Source organism: Panulirus ornatus, chromosome 12, assembly GCF_036320965.1.
Source record: "Panulirus ornatus isolate Po-2019 chromosome 12, ASM3632096v1, whole genome shotgun sequence".
Lineage (NCBI taxonomy): Eukaryota > Metazoa > Arthropoda > Malacostraca > Decapoda > Palinuridae > Panulirus > Panulirus ornatus.
Genome location: NC_092235.1, coordinates 64345295 through 64352588, shown reverse-complemented (window position 1 = coordinate 64352588; position 7294 = coordinate 64345295).

Sequence of the window (7294 nt, the reverse complement as noted above, 5' to 3'; positions counted from 1 at the left end):
GTGTGTGTGTGTGTGTGTGTGTATGTGTGTGTGTGTCTGTCTGTCTGTCTGTCTGTCTGTCTGTCTGTCTGGCAGCGGACCCTGCCTGCAGTTAGCAACACCACGAATGAAAAGTCACCATCGGAGAGGCTTCATTATCAACAACACATGGACAGTGTGTCGAAAGTCTTTTTTTTCTTCACGAAAAATCATTGTATTGATCATACAATCCCATAGATAGAGCTCCTGGACTTCGAAACTACACTGCGAGCTGCACGGAGCGCACAATCTCCGTTCTCATGATAGCTACACTGGTCACACCTCAACGGCATTGCCAAGAAGAGTGAACGTCTCATATGTAAGAAAGGGGGAAGGACCCAGGCGACATCTTCGGGAACACCACCAGCTATCTATAGCTAGCGACCAGATGATAATGATATAAGAATTATAGCAAGATGAGAGAATAGAAGAAAACTTCAAGTACACAAGGTAGTATATATTAAGGATATGGACCCCTTGAATTAATCGTCATGCTAGGGGGTGCCCTGTCTCTGTATGGTGGACCATCAGAAATAAGATACAACAACAGCTCCTTCCTGAGGAATCTAGATATCCAGCTGGGACATGACACCCTGACACAACACTATGTATGACCTGCCAGATGGGAGGGTCCCCCTGTGACCGCGAAGTGAATGTCAGAGGTCAGTGGTCAGGTAATATTTGTAGTGTCAACATGGCTACCTTGTTCTCTGTTCTTTATATTGTCATATTTGTAGCCTTGGGTGTTGTTTAATTCACTTGATAATGGATGAAGGAATCCGAAACGTTGTGTGTTGTACTGGGCAATATTGGATTGCACTATTTGCTAATATTGTGACATTAAAGATGGAAAGCATAAGAGATGTGGTGATACATTGGCCCCATGATGATAAAAATAACAATAAGTTTGGGAAAATATTACACAAAAGTAATGATAAACATCAAATATACTGTGTTATTCAATAACAATGTCTTAAAGAAAAACCTGCTCCCCAACTATGTCTCTCTCGTATATATATATTTTTTTCTTTACTTCATTTTAGCAGTGCGTGCCCATATTTCACCAAGTCCCTGTTCATGTATGTGTCACAGTCGTGTGGACAGACAATATACATGATGAGACTTCCCTCGCCACTGCAGAAGATAAAGGTCCAGGATTCGGGGCGAGATCTACAGGGACTGCGGCAGGAGACCTACAGGAACTGCTGCTGCTGCAGGAAAGAGATCTTAGCTTTCTGCAGGAAAGAGAACTTAGCTTTGTGCAGGAAAGAGAACTTAACTTTCAGCACGAAATAGACCTTAGATTTCTGCAGGAAAGAGAACTTAACTTTCAGCACGAAAGAGACCTTAGCTTTCTGCAGGAAAGAGAGCTTAGCTTTCTGCAGGAAAGAGACCACAGCTTTCTGCAGGAAAGAGACCTTAGCTTTCTGCAGGAAAGAGACCTTAGCTTTCTGCCCAGCTTTTCCTATCACATTAACCATGGTACAGTTGGCTGGGTCCGGCCACTCGGGCGATTGTGTGACTGCCTGTGTCGGGGTCTGCAGTACTGTTAGGGATTTACTGGATATTCCGATGATATTTTTCGTACTGTAACAAGGATGACTTTATGTGAAGGTATATTACATGAATTTACACATCACATACAAACACACACACACACACACACGCACACACACACACACACGGTTCTTGTATATATATGTATATATGCTTGTGTAAACTCTGTCTGTATACATATATACACACGCGTACATCACAAACTATTTGCTGTGATTGTGTTGAGGAGAGAAGTGGCAAAGGGCATGTCCGAGAGTGGACATGGCATGACAGGGGGAGGAGGAGGAGGGGGGGTGGGTTGTCACGGGCTGTTATGACTGTCACTTGCCCCCGTCAAGACGTCTAGGGATGACACTTGAAACAAACTGGTGGTGGGTGTGTTGAGTATAATTTCTTTTGACGTTTCAGAACGCTCACTAAGGGAGCTTAAGAAGCATGATTTTGTGGTGTCACTTCCTCTATACTGTATCCTACAACTCGCTTGGATATCGTGAGATTTCATCTAAGACAAAGGAACAGAAGTGAGTCTTAATTGGATTCTTTTTCAGAGTGCAAATCTAACTCTTGGGATGAATTGTTATGATTATGCGTCTATACGTCTTGCAATGCAGTGAGGTCTTACTCCAGTGCTGTGAGACCTCGATCCAGTGTGACACTTTAAACACAGGCCAAGACTTCAGCACAAACTAGAGTTCCTTATGACGACAAGTCTATCTTGGTCCTCAAGGAATTATGTGATTAAAACTTGCGCTGTTACTAGTGATGTGAACTGAAGTTGAGCAAAGTCTGGACATCAAAAGTTACAGACGTTTATATTTTTTCGTAAATACATAGAGTGAATATATGGGCTGATTTTTCCCCTTAACAGTTAACCACCTATTTTGGAGAAAAATCGTCAAATGTGAACCACTTTTGAGGTGGAAAGAATTGTAGAATTAATAGAATATGCCGAAAACCAAGAACATTATGAATGCACCACATGGTAGACCAAGAAATTCCCATGGCAACCGTGAGGAATAAACAAAGAATTGAGTTGGCCCATGAGAAAATATGATTTCATTTCATATATAGAAATTAACATCAGTTCTTCTATGTAAAGATAAGCACAGAAAGCAAATGCCTCCTGTGCTAAACCTAACCCCAAAGGACAAAGAGATACCTGTAAACTGTACAGACCCATCACCAAACAACAACTTCAAGAGCGCTCTTTCTTACCTCCTCTATCATCTCTAGCGTAAACGCATAATCATAGGTCAGCACTGACTTAAACGCATAATCACAGGGCCTTCTTGACTTTGAAAGGGAAAAAAAATTACTTCAGATATTCGTGGCTAAACCGCAGCTAATGAGAGGTTACGTAAAGCTGAGTCCAAAAGTGATGGGAGCCATGAAGTCTGCTTGCTTTGTCGTGTGTGTCTAGAGGGTGTAGTAAGGAGGCTGACTGTGATTGGTACCCTGTCTTCTGTGTGACAGTTGCTTGTGATTGGTTCGTTGTTGTGTGTGTGTGTGTGTGTGTGTGTGTGTGGCACGTTGCTTGTGATTGGCAGCTTGCCCTATGTGTGTGTGTGTGTGTGTGTGTGTGTGTGTGTGGAACGTTGCTTGTGATTGGCAGCTTGCCCTATGTGTGTGTGTGTGTGTATGTGTGTGTGTGGAACGTTGCTTGTGATTGGCAGCTTGCCCTATGTGTGTGTGTGTGTGTGTGTGTGTAGCAGTTGCTTGCGATTGTCCGTCATTCATACGAGTCTCATAGCAGAACCAATCACCCCTCACTAAAACCTCTCTGTTCACGTCCGTCAACCAGTCACCTCTCACACCTCCTCAGTACAAGCCTGAAGTGTAGCGACGAGACAGTCCTGCTTCCACTCCCCCTCCCCACCTCGCTAGGTGTGGCGGAACCCACCTCCGCCGCCGCCCCACGTCTTCCCTCACCCTCATTTACGAGACGGGAGGAGAGAATGTTCTCCCTCCATGTTAAACTAACTTTTACACATGATTTCACAGCTTACTTTAGGACTGTTTTGCATGAGGGCGGTCGTCATGCAACGTCTGCTAATATGTCGTTTGGGAGGCAGTAAAATTATGGATTGCTCAGTTTGGTCGTTCAGTAATTAATAGCCAGAAGTAATGGACTTCCTGGCGGCGTTTTGTTTCCAACGCTTAATTAACAGAAGACGTAAAAGCGAAAATTTTGCCATTGTAAATACAAGCGAAGCTTTTTATACACATTCTCCTACACACAAGAATGAATATAGGTAATTATACACACATATACGAAAATGCGCGCAGAGATAAATGTATACATAGGGTATGTTTCGCGTGTGGCGAGGTGGCGACAGGAATGGATGAAGGCAGCAATCATGAATATGTATATGTCTGTGTATGTATATGTATGTACATTGTGAAATGTATATATGCATGTGTGGGCGTTTATGTATATACATGTGTGGGTGGGTTGGGCCATTCCTCGTCTGCTTCCTTGCGTTACCTCGCTACCGCGGGAAACGACGGTTAAGTACAATAAAAAAAAGAGAAATGTATATATATATATATATATATATATATATATATATATATATATATATATATATATATATATATATATCATTACAAGCGTTTGCATGTAGGTATGAGTGTGTCATATTATGAATACAATCATACATAATCCTTAGACGTATAAGCGAAGAATAAAATCACTTTTCCCTCATGTGCTGAATCAATCATGTTATGTAAAATGCATCAAAAAAGTTCGTGGAAAAATATACTGAATGAGAGTTTGTAAAGGTCTGCCATTACATCGCCAGCAACGATTGCGTAACTACATTTCCAGAGAACCTGGAAATCTACCCGTAATCTCAGACATTCTGGAATTGAACTGGCACCACTACTAGTCACGAACACTGAACCCCTACAGTGTAATAAGGGTGCTGAACACACAACAGACGGGGGTGGGGGTCAGGAGAGAGAGAGAGAGAGAGAGAGAGAGAGAGAGAGAGAGAGAGAGAGAGAGAGAGAGAGAGAGAGAACACCCCACCAGAAGGTGTGGGGGCATTCGTTACCCACACTGAGTACATTCCAAGCGTCGTAAGGAATGAGAACACTCATGCCGGGCTTCGTAGGGAAAGGAACACATCAGGACCTAAGAAATACACACCTCAGGAATTATTCAAGCTGAGCACACACGCCAAACACCACAGGAACTAAGCACACACGGCAGACACCACAGGGAATGAGCACACACACACACACACACACACACACACATCAGACACTGTGGGGACTGAGCACCCACCAGGCGCCATGAGAAATGAGCACACACAGAGCCACGATCATTCACTCTAAAAAAGCACAGGAATTAACTGTTGGACACCAGCAGCAGACATTAAGCGAGGCAGATGTCGAGCCAGATCCTCCCAGGGATAAGAACCCAGGACGCCCACAGGAGGGGAAAAAAAAAACCCAGAAGTATTCTAGCACTGATTGCGGGGAAGATATTCCCACAGTCGAAAAAATTTCCCCGCCAAGAGATACGTAAGTAAGATGCAATTAAAGCTTATCTGAGTGTCTCCTGCCGTCCATTAAGAATTCCCTGCAGCCTGTTTCTTCCCTAATGTCAAGAATTATGGCAGTCAACACCGGGGAAAAACTCTGGTGTTCGGCCATCTGGGGCGACGCGTCAGCCAGGCAGAAGTTGTGTACAGCGTCTGGCTGGCTGGCTGGCGAGGCTGGCTGGCTGGCGAGGCTGGCTGGCGAGGCTGGCTGGCTGGCTGGCGAGGCTGGCTGGCGAGGCTGGCTGGCTGGCGAGGCTGGCTGGCTGGCTGGCTGGCGAGGCTGGTTGGCTGGCTGGCGAGGCTGGCTGGCTGGCTGGCGAGGATGGCTGGCTGGCTGGCTGGCGAGGCTGGCTGGCGAGGATGGCTGGCTGGCTGGCTGGCGAGGCTGGCTGGCGAGGATGGCTGGCTGGCTGGCTGGCGAGGCTGGCTGGCGAGCGTCTTTTTTTTTTTTAAGTATTTTGCTGATGACTCGAAGCTGGAGGGAGGAGGGTGTTGACGAGATGTGTCATGGGCACAAATCTATCTTCTTTATATCTTTGTGTATATATATATATATATATATATATATATATATATATATATATATATATATATATATATATATATATATATATATATATAGTGTATGTGTGTGTGTGTGTGTGTGTGTGAGGGCTTGAACGCCTGCCCAGCTACACTCATCCCTCCTCCTCCTCCTCCTACCTGCTGGTGAACATCGTCCCCACGTCCAATACTGTCAGCCACACGTAAACAGTGGTTTGTCTACATTCCCGCCAGATGGCATACCGGAACGACTGAGTAAAGAGTCGTATAGTATCATACATTAAGGTGTTTACCCCATTCATATCAGAGCGCCTGAAGAGCCTTATTGCATTGTGCAAAAAGGTGTTTATGTAAACCCTTCAAGACTCATGAGGTATGAAAATTTAAGAGAGTAAATCCTGCAAATAATCAGATACAAAATAAGATAATACAGCGATACAGTAGTGTGGTTTACCCATGAGGTGTGTAATAGTGATTACCAAACAACATTTCACAGTTGCTTGTTTACATCCTTGCTTGTAATTTCATTACAAGCCTTTGGGATAACTACGTACAGACAACCTAACTTTGAATACACTGAATAGTAATGTACAGAGCGTACACAGTACAAAATTTGATTCCCACAGCGTAGCATGTATAACATAGTGACACTGTAAAGTACAGTCTGATATATATATATATATATATATATATATATATATATATATATATATATATATATATATATATATATATATATATATATATATATATATATTCCATTTCGCGTTTTAAAACATCTCTTCCCTGGTAGGCATAATCTCCTGCCTGGCCAGGTCGGCTATAAATAAGCAAATACAGACCAGAGCAATACAGCGAAGCCAGACTTCGATGCCCTGCTCGTTTTACGATATTTCGAACGTGATCCAACAGCGCTGTGAGGAGACGATGGCCCTCAATACTACACCGAAACCCACAGCATCTGTATCACTAAGGGACGATACAATGCTATATATATATATATATATATATATATATATATATATATATATATATATATATATATATATATATATATATATATATATATATATATATATATATATATATATATATATATATATTTATATACATACATATATATATATATATATATATATATATATATATATATATATATATATATATATATATATATATATATATATATATATATATATATATATATATGGCAACCGAGGGGTTCGAAAATACTCTTCTATATCATGATATACTTTCTAGTCTCTTCACTTTAATATCTATGTTCGTCCCTAACATGAAACGTTAATACATCTGCAGTTGTCCTGTATCTGTGTCCCGTATGTCCCACATATCCCGTTTTTACTTTTTAGAGATTTTGAAAAATTTGTCCCCAAATGCGTCTCAGCCGCACATGCAATCAGGAACTTCAATCTATCGCGACCTCAAACCCGCTTAATCTTTTAACCATATATATATATATATATATATATATATATATATATATATATATATATATATATATATATATATATATATATATATATCAATTCCATCTACATTCGCGTTCCTTTGACTGACCCAAATGAGTCGAATACTCGAATAACAGAATTTGATTACTTAAGTATTAG